The sequence below is a fragment of the Trachemys scripta genome, chromosome 1 (assembly GCF_013100865.1).
Source record: "Trachemys scripta elegans isolate TJP31775 chromosome 1, CAS_Tse_1.0, whole genome shotgun sequence".
NCBI lineage: Eukaryota > Metazoa > Chordata > Testudines > Emydidae > Trachemys > Trachemys scripta.
The window spans coordinates 259,955,847-259,982,922 of NC_048298.1; the positions used below are offsets into that span (position 1 = coordinate 259,955,847).

At 40.8% G+C, this 27,076-nt stretch overlaps 1 long non-coding RNA gene across 1 annotated transcript; it reads left to right on the forward strand.

Moving 5' to 3' along the window:
- The first annotated feature begins 1,767 nt into the window (after positions 1-1,767).
- LOC117871498 lies at positions 1,768-21,663 on the forward strand. Its single transcript, XR_004644258.1, has 3 exons — positions 1,768-2,111; positions 18,089-18,389; positions 20,687-21,663. It is a non-coding gene; the product is annotated as an uncharacterized LOC117871498 (long non-coding RNA).
- The last annotated feature ends 5,413 nt before the right edge of the window (positions 21,664-27,076 follow it).

Genomic DNA, 27,076 nt, shown 5'->3' on the forward strand with positions numbered 1-27,076 from the left:
CTCTGGAAATTTGGCAATTTTAAAAAGCAAATTTAGCTCATTTTAGTGGATTTAATAGGAATACCAGCTGAAACAGAGGCCTTTCATGGCCATCCCACTCTATATGAGGTTGAGCCACACCCCCGGGAAATATTAGAGTATCCAATCACAACTTTCCCTTTCTTAGGAGATCCTAGAGTTTCTAACACACTGGAATTGGCTGGTAGTTGGCCTCTTCCTATTCTACCCCCTGTCTTTGGGGTAAGCATAGATATATTGGGAGTTTTTGTATTTGAGCTCTAAAAGGCAAAGGGTGTGTTACAGCTTAGGTTGGCTATTGCTTTTTCCTCTCACCTACCCCTCTTTGACTGCTTTAAACTTAAAATATAACTCTTAGAGGTGTGGCCAGTTGGCCACAAGAGTAATGTTTACATGTCCTTCCTGGCTCCCAGTCATTTGCAATGAGCTCTCGAAGTTGTTTTACACTGCAATTCTCTTTTTAAACCTATTTATAACCAAGATTCTAGATTTATTTTCTTCTGACAGTAAATACCTTGAATCTCATTAGCATAACAAAAAGATGATTGAGAGATGACTTGATTATAGAGTCTGAGTACCTTCATGGGGAGAAAACATAGGGTACTGAAGGGCTTCTTCAATTTAGCAGAGAAAGGCGTAACAGGAACCAAGTGCTGGAAGAGGAAGCCAGAGAAATTTAAATTAGGGAAGAAGCTACTGATTTGTAAAAAGGAGGGTGATTAACCATTAGAACAAACTACTAAGAAAAGTGATGGATTCTTCATCTCTTGATGTGTTGAATCAAGGCTGGATGCCCATCTGGAAGACATGCTTTAGCCCAACAAGTTATTTGGTTAAGGGGTAACTGAGTGAATTTTATCAGCCTGTGATGTTTGGGAAGTAAGGCTAACTGATCTAATGGCTGTTCTAGCCTGAAAGGCTATTAAAGTTAACTTCTGACATCTAAAACTTGATAGAGACTTACTGTAAAAGCTCATAAAGATGAAACTCATTTAATATCTATATCTATATAGTTATGTCATATGTAGTGTTTGTATACCCATACTCCCACATATCTATCACATCTCCCATACTATAAGAGGGTGGTGAATGAGGATTTATCCACAATCCCACTATGAAATCACTAGCCTGCAGTGGAATGACGAATTGGAAAAAAGAGTTCAGTCACTGGCTTCTATGCAGAGGTTGGATGATTCACAATGCTGATGGGGTTAGTAGTAGGATGAGAAACTAATAGAGACCTGACCCAGAAAGCAGCACCTAAACTACCACCTCAGATATAACAGAGAGTCCTGTGGCACCTTTGTCTAAGGCCTGGTCTACACTAACCCCCCAATTCAAACTAAGGTATGCAACTTCAGCTACGTGAATAACGTAGCTGAAGTCGACTTACCTTAGTTCAAATTTACCGCGGTCCAGACGCAGCAGGCAGGCTCCCCTGTCGACTCCGCATACTCCTCGCGCCGAGCAGGATTACCGGAGTCGACGGGAAGCACTTCTGGGTTCGATTTATCGCGTCCAGACAAGACGCGATAAATTGAACCCAGAAGTTCGATTGCCTGACGCCGAACCAGCGCATAAGTATAGACAAGCCCTAACAGATGTATTGGAGCATAAGCTTTCATGGGGGAATACCCACTTCGTCAGATGTATGACATGTGTCTGACGAAGTGCATATTCACCCACGAAAACTTATGCTCCAATACATCTGTTAGTCTTAAAGGTGCCACAGGACTCTCTGTTGCTTTTTCAGATCCAGACTAACACGGCTATCCCTCTGATACTTGACACCTCAAAGAGTGCAACTGATGATGAGCTGCAGGTGGAGGGGTCTCACAGTTTCCTGCTCTGGGTTGAGGAAGTCAAGCAGGTCTCTCTCTGGGTTCAGTAATGATACAAGGTTTATTTATTTACCATCAGTAGGTGATGTCATTTGTTTGTGTTTGATTCATTTATCCTTTGTTTCTCACTGCTAGGAGGCAAAGAACAAAGAAACTTACATACACAGACGTTGTTGCTCCAACATTATGGAAAGGGAGAGACTGGATCTGAAACCTGATAGTGGCAGATAGTCTAGGCATTATGGTAACAAGGTAACTTGTGCATCCACTATGTGAATATTACAATATGGTTCAAGACTTCCATAGTGAATTTTGGAGACACTATTAAGCATAAATATGGGAAGTATAAGGTTTAAATTTTCCATATTAAACTAGGGGGACCTGAATGTATGTTATAAAACCAGTAGAAATTTTAAAGAGAAAGTAATTTGTAAATGTTTTTAACATTCAGCAGAATTATTTAAAGCTGAGACAGTATTCAATATAATAAGTAGTCTCAGTTTGTGGAGAAATGTATTTTAGCTTTTAGATAAATTGGAGAGTAAGTCCCAATTTTAGATTTATTTTTCAATGCCATCTTAAATATTAAGTTGCAATTAGCAAGTAGGTCATTGAAAGTACAGGACATTATCACTGATCCAAGATAAAATTGCTTTCCTTTTTCCAGCTCTTGACTTCTTTCACTACAACCAAGATAAACACTTGATTTTAATTAACACTTCTACCTCTGATTATTTTAGAACATAAGAACATAAGAACATAAGAACGGTCATACTGGGTCAGACCAAAGGTCCATCAAGCCCAGTATCCTGTCCTCTGACAGTGGCCAATGGCAGGTGCCCCAAAGGGAATTAATAGACAGATTATCATCAAGTGATTCATGCCCTGTCACCCAATCCCAGCTTCTGGCAAACAAAGGCTAGGCACACCATTCCTGACCATCCTGGCTAATAGCCATTGATGGACCTATCTTCCATGAATCTATCTTGCTCCCTTTGAAACCCCGTTATAGTATTGCCCTTCACAACACCCTCTGACAAGGAGTTCCAGAGGTTGATAGAGCGTTGAGTGAAAAAATACTTTATTATGTTTGTTTTAAACATGCTATCTATTAATTTCATTTGGTGGTCCCTTGTTCCTGTATTATGAGAAGGAGTAAATAATACTTCCTTATTTACTTTCTCTATACCACTCATGATTTTATAGAGCTCTATCATATCCTCACTTAGTCACTTCTTTTCCAACCTGAAAAGTCCAGCCTTATTAATCTCTCCCCATACGGAAGCCATTCTATATCACTAATAATTTTTGTTGCCCTTTTCTGAACCTTTTCCAATTCCAATGTATCTTTTTTGAGATAGGGCAACCACATCTGCATGCATTATTCAAGGTGTGGGCATATCATGGATTTATATAGAGGCAATATGATATTTTCTGTCTTATTATCTATCTCTTTCTTGATGATTCCCAACATTTTGTTCGCTTTTTTTGACTGCCACTGCACATTGAGTGCATGATTTCAGAGAACTATCCACAATGACTCCAAGATCTTTCTTGAGTGGTAACAGCTAATTTAGACCCCATCATTTTATATAAAAAGAACAGGAGTACTTGTGGCACCTTAGAGACTAACAAATTTATTAGAGCATAAGCTTTCGTGGGCTACAGCCCACTTCTTCGGATGCATATAGAGTGGAACATATATTGAGGAGATATATATACACACATACAGAGAGCATGAACAGGTGGGAGTTGTCTTACCAACTCTGATAGGCCAATTAAGTAAGAGAAAAAAACTTTTGAAGTGATAGTCAAGATAGCCCAGTACAGACAGTTTGGTAAGAAGTGTGAGAATACTTACAAGGGGAGATAGATTCAATGTTTGTAATGGCTCATCTGGGCTGGGCCTTGTAAGTATTGGGATTTGGAGTCAGTCTCTTAGGTGGCTTTGAAAGTCTCAGAATTGAATTTTTGGCTGCTAAATTTTAGACTATATTTATACAGAATAGGTATGTGTGGACCTTTGCAGACAAGCAAACAATCCAAGTCTCTGCCCATAGGAGCTTTTAATCTACTTCAGACATTAGCGAGATATATTACTGGACATAAGAAAAGTCTAGAAAAATAGCTATTTTCCCTTATACACAGAGCCCAAACTTATAATTCAGTTTTCCATTGAAAACTAAGGTCAGTAATGTTGAAATGGTTTCAATAGGATTGAATTGGCTGATTAAAAACTTTCTAAAAAAAATCCGACACTAAGAGCTGGAAGGTACACATATACATGCTAGCGTTGGTTGAGTTAGCATGCTAATTTACAGTGTGGGGGTGTTAGGGTTCCCTCCCCACTTTGAACTTTAGGGTACAGACATGGGGACCCGCATGAAGACCCTCCTAAGCTTCTTTCTACCAGCTTAGGTTAAAAACTCTCCAAGGCACAAATTCTTTCTTATACCTTGTATTAAGTAACCCTGCTACCACCAAGTGATTTAAACAAACATTTAGGGATGGCTACTCGGAGCCCTACCTTCCCCAAATATCCCCCCAAACTCCTATACCCCTTTTCCTGGGCAGTCTTGAGAATAATCCCCTCACCAATTGGTACAGGTGAATACAGACCCAAACCCTTGGATCTTAAAACAATGAAAAATCAATCAGGTTCTTAAAAGAAGAATTTTAATTAAAGAAAAGGTAAAGGAATCACCTCTGTAAAATCGGGATGGTAAGTACTTTACAGAATAACAAAAGACTCAAGAACATAGAGGATCTCCCCTCTAGGCAAAACCTTTAGTACAAAACCAGGGATAAACCTCCCTCTAGACAAAACCTTAAAGTTATAAAACCAGGTATAAACCTCCCTCCTCCTACAAAGGAAATCACAAGCCAAAATAAAAGTAAGCTAATGCATTCCTTCACTAGTACTTGCTAATACTAATGGAATTGGATTGCTTGCTTTCTTGATCTGTCTCCATCAAGCACACAGAACAGACAGATAAAGGCTCCCCCCTCTGTATATTTATGTTACCCTTAGCTGTATGTTTATGACAGGGTGTGACAACATAGCCACCCAACTGTGCAAACCCCCAGATTTGAAAGTATCTTGTCCCCTTTCGGTCAAGTGTCAGCTAGGTTACCTGAGCTTCTTAACCCTTTACAGGTAAAAGAGGAATTAACCCCTTACAGGATAAAGAGGGATGTTATGCTACCCTTAGCTGTATGTTTATGACAGGGTGTGACAACATAGCCACCCAAGTGTGCAAACCCATCCAAGACTCTAGGTAAGTACCCAAGCAGCTAGCCTGTCCCAGCACCCACATCATGGCTAAATTGCTATGTTTAGCACACTAGCTCAATCAAAGCTAGCATATGTATATCTACCCAAACTGGAAGTTACATCTCCAGCTTCAGTGTAGACATGCTCTGTATTACTGGTATTCAGTGGCAATATAGCTAGTGATTACATGATGGAACTCAGAGCCAGGATTCATGGGTTATATTCCCATCTCTGCTACTGAATCAGTCTACTTGGTAAAGTCATTTAATTGCTCTGCCTTAGTTAGTAAGATATAGATGTAATAAATTATTCACCTTGCAGTGGAATTGTGAGCCTAAGAGTTCATAATTTTTTTTGAAATCCTCGGATAAATGTATAATTAGTACAAAAAGGTGAAATTTGAGTTTGTAAGAGAACTTACCTCTGCTACTGTGAATCCAGATTTGCTGAATTATATAACTTGGTTTTGCTTCAGGCAAAACAAATGTGTTTCCTCTGGTTTGTTTTTAAATAGACTATCTGCAATAGCTTTTTCCAAAAATGTATCTTTTCCCAAGCCAATATTGATGCTCACAGTAGGAATTCAGATGCACTGTCAGTATGATACAGACTAACACTCTGCATAGCAAAATAGTGGTCTAGGAGAGAGAATGTAATGGCCCATTCCCCAGCAAGAGCTTTTCTTAGTATGATGAGCACACAATCAGGAAAGATATGACAGCCTGAAAGTTGTGCTTACTTCCCTGACACTGTTATGGACAATCTGTGAGCAACTGTCATGTTCAGACTATCATTAATGTTACAAAGTTAATATAGTTGAAGGAAAGGAATATTACAGCCATTCTGAGACTACAGACTACTTACGATCTTTGTCAGAAGCAGTTGGCAGTGTATAAAATGAGCATTCAAGGACAGTTCAAGTAATGAGTGGCATCATAGAAGACCAAACCCATTTTCTTCAAAATGTATGACTTTGTTGCAGAAGTAAATACAGTGATGGCTAATACATTTTGAAATCCTACTCCATATCTTTATAGCCCTAAGTAAGTCAGGACCTTATTTTCATTGTCAGTGTCTTGCATCACTATGCTAGTTATATTTGGTAGGGCTACTCTGACTGAGAGTTCAGATTTACCACATGGGAATGAGGGACAGAGCATTCTCAGAGATAAATGGCATTTAGAGATTAACCCAAGCTTGAGTTTTACCACCTTCAGATTACAAATTAAGATGAGGCTATATTCCAGTCATTAGAATGATCAAATAACCCACTCATAGAGCATAGTGCTAAGAAGTGAAGTGAAGACATTCCATTTTTCAGAAGAAACTACATGTTTTGCTTTCAAAATCAAGACATTAGATACCATGGTGACTGGCAAACTAAATTGCACGATATAATAAGATCAACTAATAAGTGGACAGGCTTGACAGAATTTCATGATTCCATTAGTAATTAATATTTGAGGAAAATCTGACTTAATAAAGATTTTACACCTTTGCAAGATCTAAATCTAGTGTAAAATTTTCAAGAGTGCCTAAGTGACTTCAGGAGCCTAAATCCTATTGACTGTCAATAGGGCTCAGGTAATTTTAAAAATTTTACACACAGAGGTGAAGGGTGCAAATCTGAAAACATTCCCAACTCAAAAGTTATCCTGGATTTACACCTGACTAGCTGAATTTGCTCTACTACCTTCAGATATGCTTTTTTAGGGATCTCTTCTTGACTAAGTAACTGAATGTTACTAGAAAGTGTTCTAATAAAAAAAATCACCTGTTGAATTGGGAAAGTTTTCAGAATCTTTAAATTTCAGACATACTTTGCAAGCCTAGTTATTATATATTTCTACTTCCATCCTATTTGGATTGGAGTATTTGCACAAAAAATAGGAAAAATCCTTAAAATATAGAGATATTTTCCATAATTTGATATCTTTGCAAACATCTTGAAGATAATAAGGTGATAAGTAACTGTCAGCATGGATTTGTCAAGAATACATGGTGTCAAACCAACCTGACAGCTTTCTTTGACATTGTAACAATGCCTTGTGGATAGGGGGAAGTGGTAGATGTGGTATATCTTGACTTTAGGTTTTTGATACTGTCTTGCATGATCTTCTCATAAGCAAACTAGGGAAATACAATCTAGATGGAGCTACTATAAGGTGGGTGCACAACTGGTTGGAAAACCCTTCCCAGAGAGTAGTTATCAGTGGTTCACAATCAGGCTGGAAGAGCATAAAGAGTGGAGTCCCACAGGGATAATTTCTGGGTCCGGTTCTATTCAATATTTTCATCAACGATTTAGATAATGGCATAGAGAGTACACTTACAAAGTTTGTGGAGGATACCAAGCTGGGAGGAGTTGCAAGGGCTTTCAAGGATAGGATTATACTTCAAAATGATCTGGACAAACTGGATAACTGGTCTGAAGTAAATAGGATGAAATTCAATAAGGACAAATGTAAAGTACTCCACTTAGGAAGGAACAATCAGTTGCACACATGCAAAATGGGAAATGACTGCTTAGGAAGGATTACTGTAGAAAGGAACCTGGGGGTCATAGTGGACCACTAGCTATATAAGAGGCAACAGTGTAACACTGTTGCAAAAAAAAGCGAACATCATTATAGGATATATTAGCAGGAGTGTTGTAAGTAAGACACGAGAAGTAATTCTTCCACTCTACTCTGCACTGATTAGGCCTCACTGGAGTATTGTGTCCAGTTCAGGGTGCCAAATTTCAGGAAAGATGTGCACAAATTGAAAAAAGTCCAGAGAAGAGCAAAATAAATAAATAAATAAATAAAAAGGTCTAGAAAACATGACCTATGAGGGAAGATTGAAAAAACTGGATTTGTTTAGTCTGGAAAAGAGAAGACTGAGAGGGGACATAATAACAGTTTTCAAGTATATAAAGAGTTGTTATAAGGAGGAGGGAGAAAAATTGTTCTTCATAACCTCTGAGGATAAGACAAGAAGATATAGGCTTAAATTACACCAAGGGAGGTTTAGGCTGGACATTAGGAAAAACTTCCTAACTATCAGGGTGATTAAGCACTGGAATAAATTGCCTAGGGAGATTGTGGAATCTCCATCATTGGTGATTTTGAAGAGCAGGTTAGACAAACCCTTGTCAGGGATTGTCAAGATCAATGCTGGGCATCCTGCAGCCCACAGGCCGCACGCAGCCTGTCAGGTAATCTGCTGGCAGGCCACAAGACGGTTTGTTTACACTGACCGCTGCAGTCACAGCTACCCGCAGCTCCCAGTGGCCATGGTTCACCGTTCCCAGCCAATTGGCGGTGTGGGAAGTGGTGCAGACTGGTGAGCCTAGAAGGATTTAGGTCTTTAGCATTTTACCCAATTGTATCATAGTTGACACCAGTCCTTCAGATCTATGAACCTTGACTTAAGCCCCAATCTTGCAATATCTGCCCTGTGCTAAGGTACATATATGCTTATGCCTCTCTCCTCCCCAGAGGTCTTCACAGGGTTCTACCCACCCTTAACTCCACGCATGAAAAGGCAAATAGTTCAAAAATCTAATCAATATTAATAGAAACCATCTGACCAAGTATAATGAAAGCAACAAGCAGTGCAAGCTGAATTGGTCATTTTTAATGCCAGTTTCTACCAGTAGCTTACTATATTTTATTCCGGAAATAGGTCAACCAATTAGTCCTCATTAAAGTCCAATGGCATGTCTAGTTTGAGTTTGTATAATGAGGCCAAGCTTTAGCAGAGTACAAACAATGTCTCAGACTCAACTATTTTCACTATAATAATTCCAGTAACCCAAACAGCCAACAACTTTTAAACAGATGATGATGGCACTTGGGCTAACTGCCTTGATTGGGAATCATATATCGTTTACACACAGTCAGTCCTGCTTTGTCTACAAATTTGCATTTCTATAACGATTACCACCGCCTCTAAATCTAGAACTATGCATACCTGAAGTTGCTGTGTGCACTACAAGATGCATTTGGTTATATCTATCATCTTCAATTATGCTCACACATAGCCACCATTCTTTTCTATTTAGTTTGTATTCTATTCTCGTACCATAGTAGCTGAGCATCTTCCAGCCATTATCCATTTGTTGTACATCCTAGACAAAGAAGTCAATTGTAAAGAAAAATGAGTTTAAAAATTCTCAGCACGCTTCCTGTTGTCCAACAGCTTAATAGATCAGTAATTGAAATGAAATGGGGATATTTTCTCTCCACTAAATTGTATGGCTAACAATCATCTTTGAAACACACAAATCTATGTAGAAAAGTATTCTTTCAGCTTATACAAAAATGTTATCAACAAATTAATTTGGTAAAGATTGCTCAACATATTTGTTGAGCTTCTTTATAGCACTGAACACTATTTTTGAATAAGCAAGCTGTTACTATGATTACCTGTTAAGAATATTCTTACTTTGTCCAAGAATAAGGAAGATAACTTGCAGAAATAAAGTTGAAACAGTGAAATGAACAATATTTGTTAGAGCTGTGGAGAAAAAAGAAGCCTTATACAAGAGAGTGAACCCAGTGCTTCTCCATAAGTACTTCCAGGGCTTCATACAGTCAACAGCAGCTTACAGTGAATGTTGTCAAAGCCTATGGATAGATTGATGGTCTGGGTATTGAAGTGTGTTCCCTGGCATGATTGTAAGGAAGTTACAAGTGCATCACTTTGTTACGCACTGATATGAAGCCTGATTAGGAATGGTATTAGATTGTTGGGAGAGGACAGACACTGTTGGAATTTGGTTATTAATAGGTTCAGTGGTTTTGCCCTGGAGAAGAAGTTGTTGTGTCCAAGCTCTCCTCCTCTTGATTACTGCAACATCCTTCTCTCTGACTTTGACAAATGCAGTCTTGCCCCACTCATATGCATTCAGAATGCTGCTGCAAAGATAACTTTCTGAGGCTGTTGTTTTAGCCGTCATCCCTGACTTTGAGTCCATCCTCTGGCTCCCTCCTCTGTATCTCAGACAAACTGCTTATATTCATTTTCAATCCCATTCATGGTCCATCTACACCCTACCTATAATCTTCCATTCACTATGAAGCTACCAATACTTGTTTCAGATTGTCCCATGATACCAGCCTCTATTCCCCACTTGTTAACATTTCTTATAAACACATTTGTGCTTTCTCCCATGCTATGCCACATGGTTAGGAGGCACTCCCCATAAACATCTCCAAAACTACCTCATTATCCATGTTCAATCTCTCCGTTCCTGTGGTACCTACAAAAAACACATGACAAAAGTTGGTCTACTGGTGAACTGAGACACTACCTATCATGCTGACTAATATTGTTTCTTTGTACTCCTGTCTGTCTGTATACATCTGTTGTCTCTTGTCTTATATTGTAAGATCCCTGGAATTTTGTGCTTATACAACATCTGGCACAAAGTGGTCCTGGTCCATGAGAGGTCTCCTGCACACTTTGGTAACATAAATAATGATAATTTTTCATACTAATAATGTTGGTATCAAGTGGTGGTGTTTTTTTTTTATGAGAATTAAGAAAATTACACTCTTGAAGACAGGCTGTTCCCCTTACCTGGATTTGTTCCCAGTACTTGGAGGAGTTTACTTGTGCTGTTGATCTTATTGCTTCTCCATGATTGGACAATTTAACTAGCTCATTATAAATAGAGATGGGCAAAATATTTTTGATGAATCGTTTCAGTCAACCTGAAACTATTAGTGAATTTGACACACATTTATCAAATAGTTTTGGCCAAAAAAGTTTAGGAGAATTCGACACCATTCATAAAACTGGGGTAGGTGGCCATGGCACTCTTATAAACCCAGTGATTAGGGTACTCACATGGGATGTTGTAGACCAGGTTCAATCCTCTCTCTGATGAGGAGACCGGATTTGAAGTTGGGTCTTCCACATTACAAGATACTGGCTTAAGCTTTTTGGGCAATAGGTTATTCCAGGGTGGGTCTCAGTATCTCCTGATGGAGCTGTGACAGTGTGTATAACATTAAGTAGGATAGTCAGTGAGAATTAAACTATAGCCTAGTGGTTAGGGCACTCACCTGGGCAGTAAAAGACCCAAGTTCATATCCCTGTTCCAAATTTATTTATACAGTGTGGAAGCAAAATGGTTCATTTTGGGTCAAATGTTTTTGGATCAATCCAAATAATTTTTTGTTCACTATTTTGATTCACTGAATTTTTGGATTTGGTTCAATCCAAATTAGATTTATTTTTAAACTGCAAGTGAACTAAAAATCAAGTGAACTAAAAATCAAGTATTTGCCCAACTCTGGTTATAATATACCAGTTGTGAGTTACACTGCTCTACAGCCAAAATGCTTCTGAAATAAATGTAGTCAAACTTTACTAATTCTGGGTCACTGAGAATGAAAATGATGCTTAAAATTGATGATTGGCTCTAGTTTTCAAGATATGCTATTGGGTCAGTATATACGACCCTTGACTTGGGAATGGTGGAGGATAAGTGAGTTATAAAGGGACGGGATCTCAATTTAAACCAGAAATGACTAAAATACATCTTTGACTGGATCTATGAATAAATCTATGATTGGGTTTGGACAGTACTTGCTTTTTAGGCAAAACAATGAATGATGCAATCTGAAGCTGGTATTGCGTCATACATGATATGAATTGGATCATGTTATTCCTAGAAGTCATGGATGATGCAATCATAACAAAGCTTACATCACTCTGCTGAACAAATTGCCCTATATCAGCTCTAGAAATCATACAGTGTCGTGCTCTCTTATTTGTCAGTGTTTGCTTTTGCAAAGGGACACATTTCTGTTTAGCCAAAGTGAGCAGAGATGCCTCGTACTTGTGTGAATAGTGCAGATAACTTCTGCTATGTTTGTGGTGAAGTGACTTTTGCATCACAAAAGCGCAGTATAACCACTATGGTTAAGAGAGCCTATCACCTTTATTTTGGCTGCAAAATTGGAGATCAGGACAAAAGGTTGGCCCCACACATATGCTGCAACACTTGTGCAACAAATCTTCGCCAGTGGTTGAACAGGAAAAGCAAATCTATGCCTTTTGCAGTGCCAATGATTTGGAGAGACCCAACAATCCCAGCAATTGTTACTTCTGCATGGTGCCTCCAGTTGGGAAAGGTGTGTCAAAGAAGAAAAAGTGGACTGTGCATTATCCAAACATTCCATCGGCTATACGCCCACGGAGAAGGACTGCCGGTTCCTGATGCACCAGAATCATTCTCACTTGAGTCAGACGAGGAAGAGGAAGAGGATGAAACTTCTGGTCCTGAACCATCAATGTCACAGAACCCACATTTTCTCCCATCCTCCTCCTCTGAACCACACCTCATAACACAAGGTGAACTGAATGACCTTGTCAGGGATTTGGAACTACCCAAAAGTAAGGCAGAGCTGTTGGGCTCCAGACTACAGCAGTGGAATCTCCTGGCAGGTGATGTTAGGATTTCCATGTTCCGTGACCATCAAAGGATATTGTCCTCCCATTCTTCTTCATGGAAGGTGATCTTGTAGCTTGCAACAACATCGATGGTGTGATGGCAGCCCTCAACATCGTTCACGATCCAGATGAGTAGGGAGACTGTTCATTGATTCATCGAAGACGAGTCTTAAAGCTGTTTTACTGCATAATGGCAATGTTTTGCCATCAATTCCAGTTGGTCATGCAGTCCATATGAAGGAAACCTATGACAACATGAAACAACTTTTGAGGTGCATAAACTATGACCAACATCAGTGGCAGCTTTGTGGCAATTTGAAGGTTGTTGCTCTCTTGCTTGCTCTGCAGACTGGATACACAAAGTACTGCTGTTTTCTCTGCAAATGGGATAGTCGTGCAAGAGATTCCCAGTACATCAAGAAAGATTGGCCACTCCAACAGTCATTGGAGCCTGGGAGGAAAAGTGTTCAGCATCCACCACTTGTTGAATCAAGAAAGATTTTGTTACCACCCTTACACATCAAGCTGGGTCTGATGAAGAACTTTGTCAAGGACATTGACAAAACACAAGCAGCTTTCAAGTACCTCCATGGAAAATTTCCAAAGTTAAGTGAAGCTAAGATAAAGGAAGGTGTCTTTGTTGGTCCTCAGATTCATGAACTTTTTCGAGATGATGCATTTGACCATGCACTGCGAGGCAAGGAAAAGACAGCATGGAAAGCCTTCCACTTAGTGGCAATAAATTTTCTCGGAAACAACAAGGCAAACAACTACAGGTTGTTGGTGGAAAACCTCCTCAAGGCATAGAAAAGCCTTGGTTGCAACATGTCACTAAAGATACATTTTTTGCACTCTCATCTAGATTTTTTCTCCACCGAACTGCGGAGCAGTGAGCGATGAGCACGGCGAGCGATTTCACCAGGAGATTGCAACAATGGAGAAACACTATCAGGGCAAATGGAGCTCATCAATGTTTGCAGACTATTGCTGTACAGTGACAAGAGATGCTCCATTTAATGAATACAAGAGACAAGCCAAGAAGTGCTGAGTAGACACTGAATAGGACGAAACTATGTACAGAATACACAGTCTGGTCATTCAATGACAGACCTGCGGGTGGCTATCTTACAACAGAAAAACTTCAAAAACAGACTCCAACGAGAGACTGCTGAGCTGGAATTGATATGCAAACTAGATACAATCAACTTAGGATTGAATAAGGACTGGGAATGGCTGAGCCATTACAAACATTGAATCTATCTCCCCTTGTAAGTATTCTCACACTTCTTATTAAACTCTCTGTACTGGGCTATCTTGATTATCACTTCAAAAGTTTTTTTCTCTTACTTAATTGGCCTCTCAGAGTTGGTAAGACAACTCCCACCTGTTCATGCTCTCTGTATGTGTGTATATCTCCTCAATATATGTTCCATTCCATATGCATCCGAAGAAGTGGGCTGTAGCCCACAAAAGCTTATGCTCTAATAAATTTGTTAGTCTCTAAGGTGCCACAAGTACTCCTGTTCTTTTTATGTACAGAATAGTTTTTTACCTTTTGTTTCACAATAAATTTGATTTATATAACCCTTTTGCTACATAAACAGGACAGGTGAAATATTATCATGTAAAGCAAGCATAAACACATGAAAAGACCTAGGTTTACAATTTATGATTAAAACTCTACTCTCTACACAATATACATAGACATAAAATGTAAAAACTTAAATATCTTAGAAACAGTAGCCAATCAGTTGTTTTAATTGTCATATTTGAATTCATAGCACATCAAAATACGTAATAAATAGCACATTTTATCTCTGAAGCAGACGACTTCTCAAAAATTGTAGACGAGTGTTATCAGATGCTAGGCTTCGCTCACATCTATGGCATATTCTTAGGGGGAAAAACCCTTGTAGCGCTATTGATTTAGAATTTGTATGCTTCACCCCCAACCCCACATCTTTTGCGTTGGTTTTACTACTAACAGGCTCTGTTAAGTTTATAGCGCCCATTTTTCCAGAACCTTTTTTTCTTTTTTTTTCTTTTTTAAAGATTATAAGTACACTAGCTGCTTCTTTATGTCCTTAGCGATTTGTGATTTAGTGAAATTTCTCTATTATACTGCAATTAAATATTAAAGTACAGATCTGTTAGTCACTCCTTCAAATGAGTTCCTGGACAAAAATATTAAGGTGAATTTAATGTTGATAATACACAATTTTTGTAGGTAAAACAAGATTATTATTTTTTGTAGGAAAAAACTCAGTCACTAGAAATCAGGAAATTCATATGGAAATTAAACTTAAGAAACCCAAATATTTCCTGTATATTTCTGCACTTCTAAAGGGATCTACCCTATCTTAACTGTGTTCCAGAAGCCGTGCCAGCCTCTCATATGCCCACCTTTCTTCCTTGCATACCTACTTTGTATAACAAGCTAATTTTAGATTGATGACTGTTTCTTAAGGGCTTGGAGATGTCCATAGCCATATGTTGGCCTGAATTTTATGGGTTAGTTGTTATGGCTCGCCACTGATCGCATCCGACCAGAAGATTTATAGGTTTTTGTCCAATTCAGATTACAGGGTCCGAGAACTCAGAGTTTTCTATATCAGGAGAGGAGTCTCAGGGTGCTTGGCAAAAACACTTATACTGAGGACAATACTAAATTGATAAAAACTTTATTGGGATTAACAAAATAATAATAAATTATATGAAACTTATGACTGCAAAACAGTAATAGAATTCCAAAACTCCTGATGGTAAGATTCCTATTATACTAATAAGATTCCTAACTTACTCACACCTTTCCATGAAGACCCAGTAATAGGAGGTGAAGGACCAGCCTTACTCCTGGCATGCCCGATAACATGATTGATCTGGCTTCCCCAATAGTTTGGAATGCTGAGTAGTTATACTATACTACACAAGCTGAGCTGATAGCATGATGGATGATAGAATGATAAGTAGATAAAAAGATAGTCTATAGAATATAGAAGAACAAAGAAAAGAAAAAAGCTCCCTAAGATATCCTTACATGGTATTTTATAGGATCCTGACACTATGTAATTCAGGGGCAACCTATTATACCCAAATCTTGTTTCCATACCCTAAGAAATTTATGGGTACCCTTATCCTATAGGTTAATGGATTATGACACTTACTCTCTACATATTAATAAGGATTGTCTCACTGCATAAACTGCCAACTTAGGCTCTCTTGGCGACTTCCAGGTTTGTAGTATACCCTGTGGTTACCAACCAGTTGCAGACACCAGATAAACCTATTCAGTGTTGTGTGTAGTTCCTCCCTTCGGTTTCCCAAAATTCAGGGACTATTTCTATCTGTCTGTGCCAAAGCTTGCCAGCCTTTATGCTGACTTACTCTTAACTGATCATACTTTTAGCTATTTAGCTGATCTTAGCAGATACAGGCCAGTCGGCTTCTTGCATTTCAGCAAAACTTATTCTATGTATAATTATTAGGAAACACATATCATATGCCTCAACACATCCTAATTTCATAGGAATTAATACTGATAAAAAATGAGAATCATATATGAAATGGATTATTCAGAAAGAGAAACATATTATTTGTTACGGCTGGCTGGACTGGTAGGATATAATAGCTAGCAAAATAATCCTATGGGCTACACATACATTGTAGACATCTTAAATTTAGAGAGGAGACTATACTTGAACAATTTGTGGGCAAAGATCAAAGGTTTACTTCACAAAGCATTAGTTTTATAACTGATCTCTGATATGAGTGGGTGATGGTTTTTGGCCTGTGTTATGCAGGAGATCAGACCAGATGATCATAATGGTCCCTTCTAGCCTTAAAATCTATGTCCCAGGCTACCAGGGCAACTTATTATTTTTTTCTAGATAAGTCATTGTGAAACTTTTCTAGTATTTTTGTAAGCCATGCATTTTGAAGACTGTCTTCACAAAGGGAAAAAAAAAGCCAAAAAGCTAGTTCCAGTGAAATCTTAGGTTTCTACCAGTCAATTAGGGCCCTTTAGAAGTCATCTGGATCACACCAATGGTAGTGATGTTTCTAATTCACCATGCCTCCCCAACCCTCATTTGAAGAATGCATTCTGCATCACAGGGAATGTTGACATAGTTTTCTGGATTAGGGCAGGTGAACTCACATACAAGGTGTGGAGAGAGAGCTAAAAAATAACACTACCACATTTTTGTGTCCAGAAGTGCCATGACCCAATCTCTCTGCACCACCAGTCTGATTGGGGTAACTTCACTAAGATGGGACGAGTCAGCTACTCGTGATCTATTTATATATTTTTAAGAAACAAAACATGTCGTTCTTCCCATATCAATCTCAGGACTTTGTGCAAAACCGGGAAGAAACTCTAAATATCAATATAGAGGAACAAATGGGAGCAGCATAGATTATTAATTATACCTAGGAAAAATATTTTATGCTACATCAGACTTCTTTTATAAATTGATTTTGTGTTATCTGCCTTTGTATATAGGGGGTATAGTACTGAGAAATTGAATTAGTTTGCCCAAATTGCAAGGTAGTATGTGATAAATCCATAAAATGTGGTTGTTTGGTATGTGTCCGCACAGCATGATTTATTTCTACACAGTTCCGAGTGCTGTAAATTTGACACCATCCAGCTGATCTTGTGAAAGCCTTCCCCTGCTCCCCCACCCTTTTTAAAGAGTTTCTATTTAACTGTAATGCTACCATCATCATATATAAAATAGGTAATGAAATCTTAAGTAAATCTCATCTATTTAATTTTTCCCTATATAGAATCTTGTAAATCTACTTTTAAGATTAACATTTTTTGTTAAAACTAGTTTTCTCATACACCAGCACTACTATCCTTTGAGGTTCATGCAAAGGCATGTGGTAGTAGCTGTGAATGTTTAGAATCACTATTCAGGGTGACCACTATATGGCATTCCATTAGTGTTTAAGTCATATTTCCTTACATCTTTATATCTTTACATAGAAGTATGTGCATTTTGGCATGCCTTTGTCTGAAGCAGCACCTGTTAGAACAGGCTATAAGGCCTGCAGTAGCACTGGGTCTCTTTTCAGCTGGTGACACTGGCTGACCTCAGCTATCTTCCTCCTCAACATTGATAGCAGATAATCCCCTGGACTCTGATTCTTCCTCAAGAAGGGGAAGAGGTTGATCCATGTCTCCTAAGGCACCTTGAAAGAGGACCCATAAAATGCATCAGGGACTTTCAAACAAGAAGTTTGTTGTCCTCTCCGTCAAGGACAGTCTTCTGATGTCCATAAGACATGGGTAACCAGGGCAGAGCTGGGCTGTCAGCGCAATGTGGCAGCAACAGACTTACTCTTCCTGTCCATACCTGCCTCCCCACTAACTCAGGAAGCGGGCATACTATTGGCACCATTGACTGTTCCAGGCCCCTCCATTTCTGTAGCTTTAGGGCAGGGACCATGATCATCAATTGCCTCAGTAATAGTGAAGAGGTAGGTGTTTTCCTTGTTTCAGAGGCTTCTCAGGCTGGCACCAATACCCCTCATCCCTGGCACCATCTACATCCCGCGTTTTGGCAAAGACGACTTCAGTACCTAAGTACCCCTCAGAGACCATGCCAACTCCATCTTGCTCTTTGTTTCCAGTAATAGAAAATTTCCCAGTACTGGATCCTTTGGTGAGACATACTACTTCTAGGCATGGGTGGATACTTTTCTGTCCCAGTGAAGGTACTTGATTGATTTCCAGATGGAGCTGCAGGAGGAAGGAGAGGAGTGCCCTGGCATTGCTCACTCCCACTGGAAGATGCTGCTCGGTGTGTATAATTTCTGGAACTTCGTAAGCAGCTCGCCCACACTCTCTAGCATGAGACACATGAGGTCATCTTTGCTAGTTGTGAAGTGGGTTGCTATAACTGTCTGGGAGCTGGCTATACCAGACTGCTACAGGTCCATTGCCAGGTTTGGGGTTGGAAAGTTTACTGTGGGTAAAGTGATGGCAGAGATAACTGTGGCAATTAGTTGTGTATTTTAACCCAATGTGGCAGCCATTAAATATATTCCAAAGCTAATTGCTGTCTTTGAAATAATGGGGTTTCCTAACTCTGGTGGTGCAATTGATGGAACTCATGGGCCCATAGTTTGCCCTCCTCAAGGAGCACACATACCACAAAGGGTACTACTCCATTGTTATGCAGACATTAATGGACAACAAAGGCAGATTTATGAATGGCAATGTGGATGGCACAGGAAGAGTCCACAATGACACTGTTTTTTGCCGCTCTGATGTCTACATTCATGGATTCAATTTCCATCAATGACATTGACATAAAGGGTGTTACTGTCCCCAGTGTTACTCTAGGGGACCCCACATACCATTTTTTTGCCTTGGCTTATGAAGTTGTACTGTGATTTCAGGGGCCCTGGCAAAAAAAAGTTTAATTACACTCTAAGCAGGTGTAGAATGATCATTGAATGTGCTTTGAGCAGTTTAAAATCCCTTTGGAGGTGTTTAAAAAGCAGTTTGGATGCCTGTGTAATTAATGCTGTCTGCATTACTGTAGCTTGCTGTGCTCTTTGCAACCTTTCTGAAGCCACGGGTGACTCTTTCCCCCGCACCCGCAAATGACAGCATGGGGATGCTAGATTGGTTCCCTCCGCCAGAAAGTGAAACAACCACTGCTGGATCTGGTTGCACCCATGCAGCACAAGTAAGGGATGCTTTGTGAAGGGACCAATGGAAGAGAGGGAATGGTACTTGTGCAAATGTGCTTGGTGGGGAAAAGTGGCATTTATGGCAGTGCTTGGGAGTGGAATGTTCTTGATTGCAATGTACTGTAAATCAATGATATGATTAAAAATACATTTGTGTGTGTGTGTGGTGGTGGGGGGGGAATAGAAGAATACTGTTCACTTTGTAATGCTTAAATACTCCTTAGCATGTTTTTACCTTTATTAGCTGAAATCCTGATTTTATTGCTACCAGTGCATTACATCATATACTTTCTTGAAAACAAAGTGCTTTATTTGTAAACAGGTCTGAAAACAGTAAACAACTCAGCATTGTGCAGGCCAGCTGCCATTACAAAACCAAAAATAGAGGGCAGGAAATAATTCATACCCAACACAATCCCCCTCTCACTTCATGTCCCATGGACTGAAGTTCTCCTTTCTCTTCTTTACATGTTTAGCCCTCATTTTGTTGGAGAGGAGGGAGAAGGGAAGAAGAGGGGAAGAAGAAGGAAGGCTGAACAGGGTTTAGTTGCCCGGCCCATCTCCTCATGAGTGCATGGTCCTGAGTACATGGCCTTTCCCCAACATGGAGTTGCGTAAGCTGCTCCTGGGCTTTAGCGTATGTTGTAGGGGCATCATGCAGTGGTGTAGGAGAGGCAGCAAGAACTGGTATTCTTGCAGCCATTATTAATGGGAGTTACTGGAACAGTTCTCTGGTTGGCTCTGTCCACCTCCCTTAGCTGATGTTCATGTTCCAAGTGCCTGCTCCCTCGTTGAAACACACTCCTCCAGCTGGATGGCGAGCCTCTGCCTGTTAGCATACTATTTTTCCTATCGTCTTCTTCCTCTTCTTCTAGTACTGCACCTGCTGGTCTGCCCTCTTAAGAGCATCAGCCATGAGTTCTTAACAGAAACACTTCCTTTTGAAATGGTCCTGGAGGGCACATTGGGCCAAGGATGGAGTTCCTGAAGAACAGCAGGTAGTGTAGGTTGAGGGTCCTAAAATAGGACAAGAAACAAAGAGTTGTTGTTTAAAGCAGCTTTGAGGAGGACCTCAGAATTAACAACTGTGGAATGTAAAGGACATAAAACAGTTTTAAAATGAACCTACACATATTGTGAAGGGGATGCTCCAGTCCTCTCACTCCCTCTTCACGCTGCCTTATTATTCATAATTGCAGAAGTGCAAAGGCAATGGTAAGTTTAAATTAAAAACCTTTACTCTGCTTCAAAAAAATGTCCTAACAAATTGCAATAGCAGGCAGGGGATGGGGTGTTTTAGTGAGCCCTCACAAAAAAAAAGTCTCTCTCTCGCTGTCTCTCGGTTCAGGCCGTTCATGTTTTGGAAGACATAACATTTCTTGTGGTGTCCTATTGGCAGAGAGCTGTTATTCCAAGTGACTGGAGGGAAATCTGCAGCATATGCAGCAGAAGTATTTCAACAAATAGTGACCAAACAGCACATTCATGAGTGGAGTGGAATAGTCTGCTATACAGGGGGTCTGGAAAATATGTTCTTCCCCATGATATGACAATCTGGAGTTCCTGCCTCAGGAGAAGTTTGCAGCTATCAGCAGCCAGGATTGGATCTTAATCCATGATTGAATTAACATGATGCTGTGTTAGCACACACAGCTTACCCTGTTACTGCTGCATGCAAAACTCTGAAATCTCCAGCTTTCATACACCTCTACATGGACTACCTCTAACTAAAATGGACTACATTTGGAAACAGAACAGTTTCCCAAACTCACACTACATTTGCTGTTCACTGGCAGCTACCTAGACACAGGAGGAATGATTGCAGGGTGGCAAATTCCCAACTACTCAAAGGAAAACAAGAACACCCATAGCAAATTTCTTTATCTTAACTGATAAAATAACTGTTACAGCTGTATTCTAAAGTTTGAAATGCAAATTCATTATTTTTAAGTTCAAATGATGTGGGGTAGGGAAACACACCTAGATGCTGTAAACAAAACAAAAAAAAATTGCCATTATTGGCCAAATGCTGTTAGCTGGGATTTACCAGTTTTGCCTTGTCACTTAACCAGAAATTCCTCCCATTACTGTGATAGTAAACTTAATTTGAATCATGCACTTACCAGGCTCTGGGGCAGCTTCTCTCTTCTGCATTCTCAGTAGACTTGGCCCCAGGCTGTTTCTTGGGTGCTGGAGAGGGCTGAAATAGCTCCTCTGAGCAGAGACTGAGATTTTCCAGTTCAACCTGCTCCACTGCCTGCTGTGGGACTGGTATCATTACAATAGTCACTTCACAATCTTGGCTGGGAGCAGTCCCCAGGGTGAAGATGTGTATTCGGTGGTCAGCAGTGTTCGATCCTGGCTCATCAGGTCATCATGAAGCACAGTAGGCTCTGCGCTGGGCACAGTGCCCACAGGACCCAGTCAAAGTGATCATAAAATGGGGATATTGCTGGTGAGTTGCCGGAGGTGCAATTCTTAATCTGGGTCTTCCTGTATTTGCTCTTTAGCCTCTTAGTTTCCTATACTGATCACCGGTCCGGAAATTCTCCAGAGCTACCAGCTTTTTAAAAGGTCTCTGCTGGTATGCATGGTCATTCCTTCTGCTTTTGTTGAAATCCAAAGTTTTACCAGTCTCACACCGCAGATTTACCAAAAATTTAGCTGTGCTTTTCTGACCAGGAAGCAGATCTCTTTGCAAAAAGCTTCTTTTGATAAATCTCCATTGAAAATCCTGCAGGCTCCGATAGTGTACTAGCAGAGGAGTGTTCAGTGGATAATGGGTTAATACTGATCTGAGCTGCTGCCATTTGCAAAGGGAGGTGTGGCTTCCATTTTCACTAGAGGGCAATAGATTGCACTACAGATTGTTGGCATGGGGAGGAATAAAGAAGTCATCCAGAGGAGCTCAGGTCCGTGAAGTCCTCCAGATGCACTCCAAAGTCAAGCCAGGTGCCACGTGCTAACAAGAAATCAATAGGGCTCAAACCCTAGGTCCCAGCTTAACGTGGTCTCAGACCATCCAGTCCTGCTGGGTCCTGGGACCGTAGGTCTAAGCCCTAGGTTAACACAATTGGTGTGTAGATGCGAGGGGGGTTAGACTCAAGCCTGCACTTATGTTGCTGTGCAGACATATCCCTAGTCATCAGTGATTTCATTCACTTATACTATGTGGTCAGATACTAATTTTGGCAATGTGATGTTGCAATCATTGTTTGACTACACTCTGAATTCACCTCCAAACAGTACTATTTGGGAGTCATTTGAGTGGAATACACACCTGCAAGTGCTTGAAGTCTTCACTGGAGTCTGAAGCCACTTGTTCTGGTGTGGAAGAACAGAGGCTGTCAGGACAGCACTTCCCTTATATAATCTCAGGGGTGAGGGCCCACAAGGAAGATTAGGACAGGTGTGCCACCCTGACAGGTGCTGATGGGGGGGGGAGGCGGGGAGTCTCTGACTTCAGTGTATTCAGCATGACCACACCTGAGTAGAATACACATCTGCTCCCACATCTTTAAGATGAACAGTTACAGAACGGGTAAGTAACAGTTTTACAGTGTGGGAATCCTAAATTAAGGTAATTAGAATGACTATATCAATTTAGGATTTAAATACAAAAATCAAGAGAGTGTAATACTTTACTAGAACTATGGGTTTTTACTACATGTTAAAGGCTACAACAGTGGGATGTATTAATCTTATAGATGGATGAACCTTGGGCAACATGCCTGCAAAGCAAATTCACCCACCTATCTAATGTGTTCCCTAAGACTGCAAGCTCAGCAGGATAATATTCCTAAGATATTTAAAGCAGTAAATGCTTGAAAAATAAGATATTTCCAAGGAGCTTGTGATATGTTCTGTTTGTGAAAGTAGTTCTCCAGCTCCCAGGCTTTCACACATAATGGGGAAATAAAAATATTTCTCTCAAATTAAACTTATCTATTTTCTTACCTCTGCTCCTCACTTTTTCCTTTTAATCTACCCTGACTTCATGACCAACTTCCACCATCAATTCATGCCTTCCATCCACTTTCATGTGCCACCCTACCTCCTAATCCCTCTGTCAGACATGTTTCTTCCAGAAGGCCTGTAAATCTTAGTTCTCTTCACAGAAGAGCATCAAATATTTAAACATAGATCTAAAAGAAATGATTACAACCTCCTTCCTCCCCCCAACAACACAGAACAAAACGTTTTGCTAGACTTCACCATTTAATTGTTTTTCATTCTTCATCTGTACTTAGTCTGCCTCCATCAAACTCTGAGTCAAAAAACATTCTTGGTCCTACACAAATACTTTTCTTCAATGGGACTAATGACAAATGCTCACCCACCTAAAGGTTACTCAAATGCCATACAGAATAAGACATTAAACAAAGTATGTTGTCTGTATGGCATTTGACCCAGATGAAGTAGCAGTGACCCTGCCTATTTTGCTCATGTAACTGCAAGATAAGTGTTAGAGAAACTCACTAATATTATGGAAGCATCATAATAGTCAGAGGAAATGATGGAGCTCTTGTTTTGCCTGAGGGCATTTGAGTCTTTGCAGTGATTGGTTAATGATGCTGCTTGCTGAGAAGAAAAGGAGATGGCATCCCCATTAGCTTGCTAACTAGTAAATTAATACATATACAATTGCAGTAGTGGATAGCTACAGGCCCTTCCCTCCCCAGCATCTCGGTATATAACCCAAGCACAACCCCTACAGTCCTGCTTAAGGACTCATGGACTCATGAACCTCTGTCTACTTGCACATCAAGAGGCCCTGCCTGGCACATGCACAGAGTAGTATACTGGTTCATTGCAACCCCAGAAGTGATGCAGCAGTATGTAGGGATTCCATGACCACCACTCCCAAGAGAAGGAGGCTGGTGGTGGTGGTCAGGGACTCCCTCCTAACCAGACCGGGAAACTCAAGAAGTGCGCTGCTTACCTGGAGCTAGAATCCAGGATGCGACCGAGTGTCTGCTGAGACTGATCAAGTCCTCAGACAGCTACCCCTTCCTTCTTCTTCACGTTGGCATCATTGATACTGCCAAGAATGACCTTAAGTGGATCACTGCAGACTACTTACTCTGGGAAGCAGGATAAAGGCGTTTGTGGTGCAAGTCGTGTTCTCTTCCATCCTCCCTGTTGAAGGAAAAGGTAGAGACCGTCAAATTGTGGAGGTGAATGCGTGGTTACGCAGGTGGTGTCGGAGAGAGGACTTTCGATTCTTCGACCATAGGATGTTGTTCTGGGAAGAAAGATTGCTAGGAAGAGATGGGATCCACCTAATGAAGAGAGGGAAGAGCATCTTCCCAGGCAGGCTTGATAACCTAGTGAGGAGGGCTTTAAACTAGGTTTGCCAGGGGATGGGTACCTAAGCCCAGAGATAAGTGGGAAAGTAGGATACGGGGAGGAAACACAAGGAGGGAGGGTACAAGACAGGAAGCCTCCTGGTTCATATTGAGAAAGTAGGACAATTGGCTATATCTTAGGTGCATATACAGGAACGTAAGAAGCCTGGGAAACAAGCAGGAAGAATTGGAAGTCCTGTCACAATCAAGGAACTATGATGTGATTGGAACAACAGAAAATTTGTGGGGCAGTTCACATGACTGGAGCACTGTCATGGATGGGTATAAACTGTTCCGGAAGGACAGGTATGGGAGGAAAGGTGGAGGAGTTGCATTATATGTAAGAGAGCAGTATGATTGCTCAGAGATCTAGTATGAAACTGGAGAAAAGCCTCTTGAGTGTCTTTGGGTTGAGTTTAGAGGAGAGAGCAACAAGGGTGATGTTGTGGTGGGCATGTGCTATAGACCACTGGATCAGAAGGATGAGGTAGACAAGACTTTCTTTGGACAACTAACTGAAGTTTCCAGATCACAGACCCTGGTTCTAATGGGGGACATCAATCACCCTGACATCTGCTGGGAGAGCAATACAGCAATGCACAGACAATCCAGGAAGATTTAGGAGAGTGTTGGGGACAACTTCCTGGTACAAGTGCTGGAGGAACCAACTAGGGGCCATGCTCCTCTTGACCTGCTGCTTACAAACAGGGAAGAATTGGTAGGGGAAATAGAAGTGGGTGACAACCTCGGCAGCAGTGATCATGAGATGACTGAGTTGGAGGATTGGACAAAAATAAATCTGATGAGGTTCAACAAGGATAAGTGCAGAATCCTGCACTTAGGAAGGAAGAATCCCATGAACTGCTACAGGTGGGGACCGACTGGCTAAGCAGCTGTTCTGCAGAAAAGGAACTGGGGATTACAGTGGATGAGAAGCTGGATATGAGTCAGCAGTGTGCCCTTGTTGCCAAAAAGGCCAAGGGCATATTGTGCTGTATTAGTAGGAGCATTGGCAGCAGATCGGGGGAAGTGATTATTCCCATCTATTCGGCACTGGTGAGGCGACACCTGGAGTATTGCATCCAGTTTTGGTCCCCCCCACTACAGAAGGGATGTGGACAAATTTGAGAGAGTCCAGTGGAGGGCAATGGAAATGATTAGGGAGCTGGGGCACATGACTTACGAGGAGAGGCTGAGGGAACTGGGGTTGTTTAGTCTGCCGAAGAGAAGAGTGAGAGGGATTTGATAGCATCCTTCAACTACGTGAAAGGGGAGGAGGGTCCAAAGAGGATGGAACTAGGCTGTTCTCAGTGGGGGGAGATCTCAGAAAAGAAGCAATGATCTCAAGTTGCAGTCGGGGAGGTCTAGGTTGGATATTAGGAAACACTATTTCACTAGAAGCATGGTGAAGCACTAGAATTGGTTACCTAGGGAGGTGGTGGAATCTCCATCCTAAGAGGTTTTTAAGGCCCGGCTTGACAAAGCCCTGGCTAGGATGATTTAGTTGGTGTTGGTCCTGCTTTGAGCAGGAGATTGGACTAGATGACCTCCTGAGGTCTCTTCCAACCCTAATATTCTATTGTATGTGTGATACCTGCACGGGCCAAGGCAGTACCTAAATTGCAGAGGTCTAAAATTTCTATACATTAAAGCATACACAGCTCCTATTGTAGTTTGTGTGCTTCTACACCAGTCATGTGTGTCAATCAAGTTACATAATAGCATCTCAAAGGATGGTCTCTTCCACTACTTTAGAGTCATCTGTCAAAAAACACTTCTCACTGGTTACATCAAAACTGTCATTGTGAGCTGAAGCACTGTTGTCTTGTATTTGCTTTATTCCAAATATTTGGCTTTCCCCTCCCCAATTTACCACTCAATTTTACCACCTCTTTGTAATAGTGTTACTGTCTTATTTTCATTTTCAGTCTTTCACATTTCTCTATACTTTCTGGGAGTTTGCTTTATTTATTGAATGTGACTGATGGCATTGCACTGTTAGTGTGTGTGTGTGTGTGTGTGTGTGTGTGTACACACTCTCTCTATATGCTATTCAGATGGAATGTTTCACCTTAAGTTTGTTTTCAAGTTCTCCTTACTTCCACTGTAGAGCTATTAGGAACAGTATGTTCTAGCTCTTACTCTTCTATTCTCTGCCATATTGCACTTCCAGTACCACTCTATTGTTTTGTTTTGTTTAAGGCAGGGTCGGCAACCTCTGGCACGCAGCTTGCCAGGGTAAGCACCCTGACGGGACGGGACAGTTTGTTTATCTGCCGCGTCCGCAGGTTTGGCCGATAGCAGCTCCCACTGGCCGCGGTTCGCCGCTCCAGGCCAATGGGGGCTGCAGGAAGCGGCACGGGCCGAGGGATGTGCTGGCCGCAGCTTCTCGCTGCCCCCATTGGCCTGGAGTTGCAAACTGCAGCCAGTGGGAGCCACGA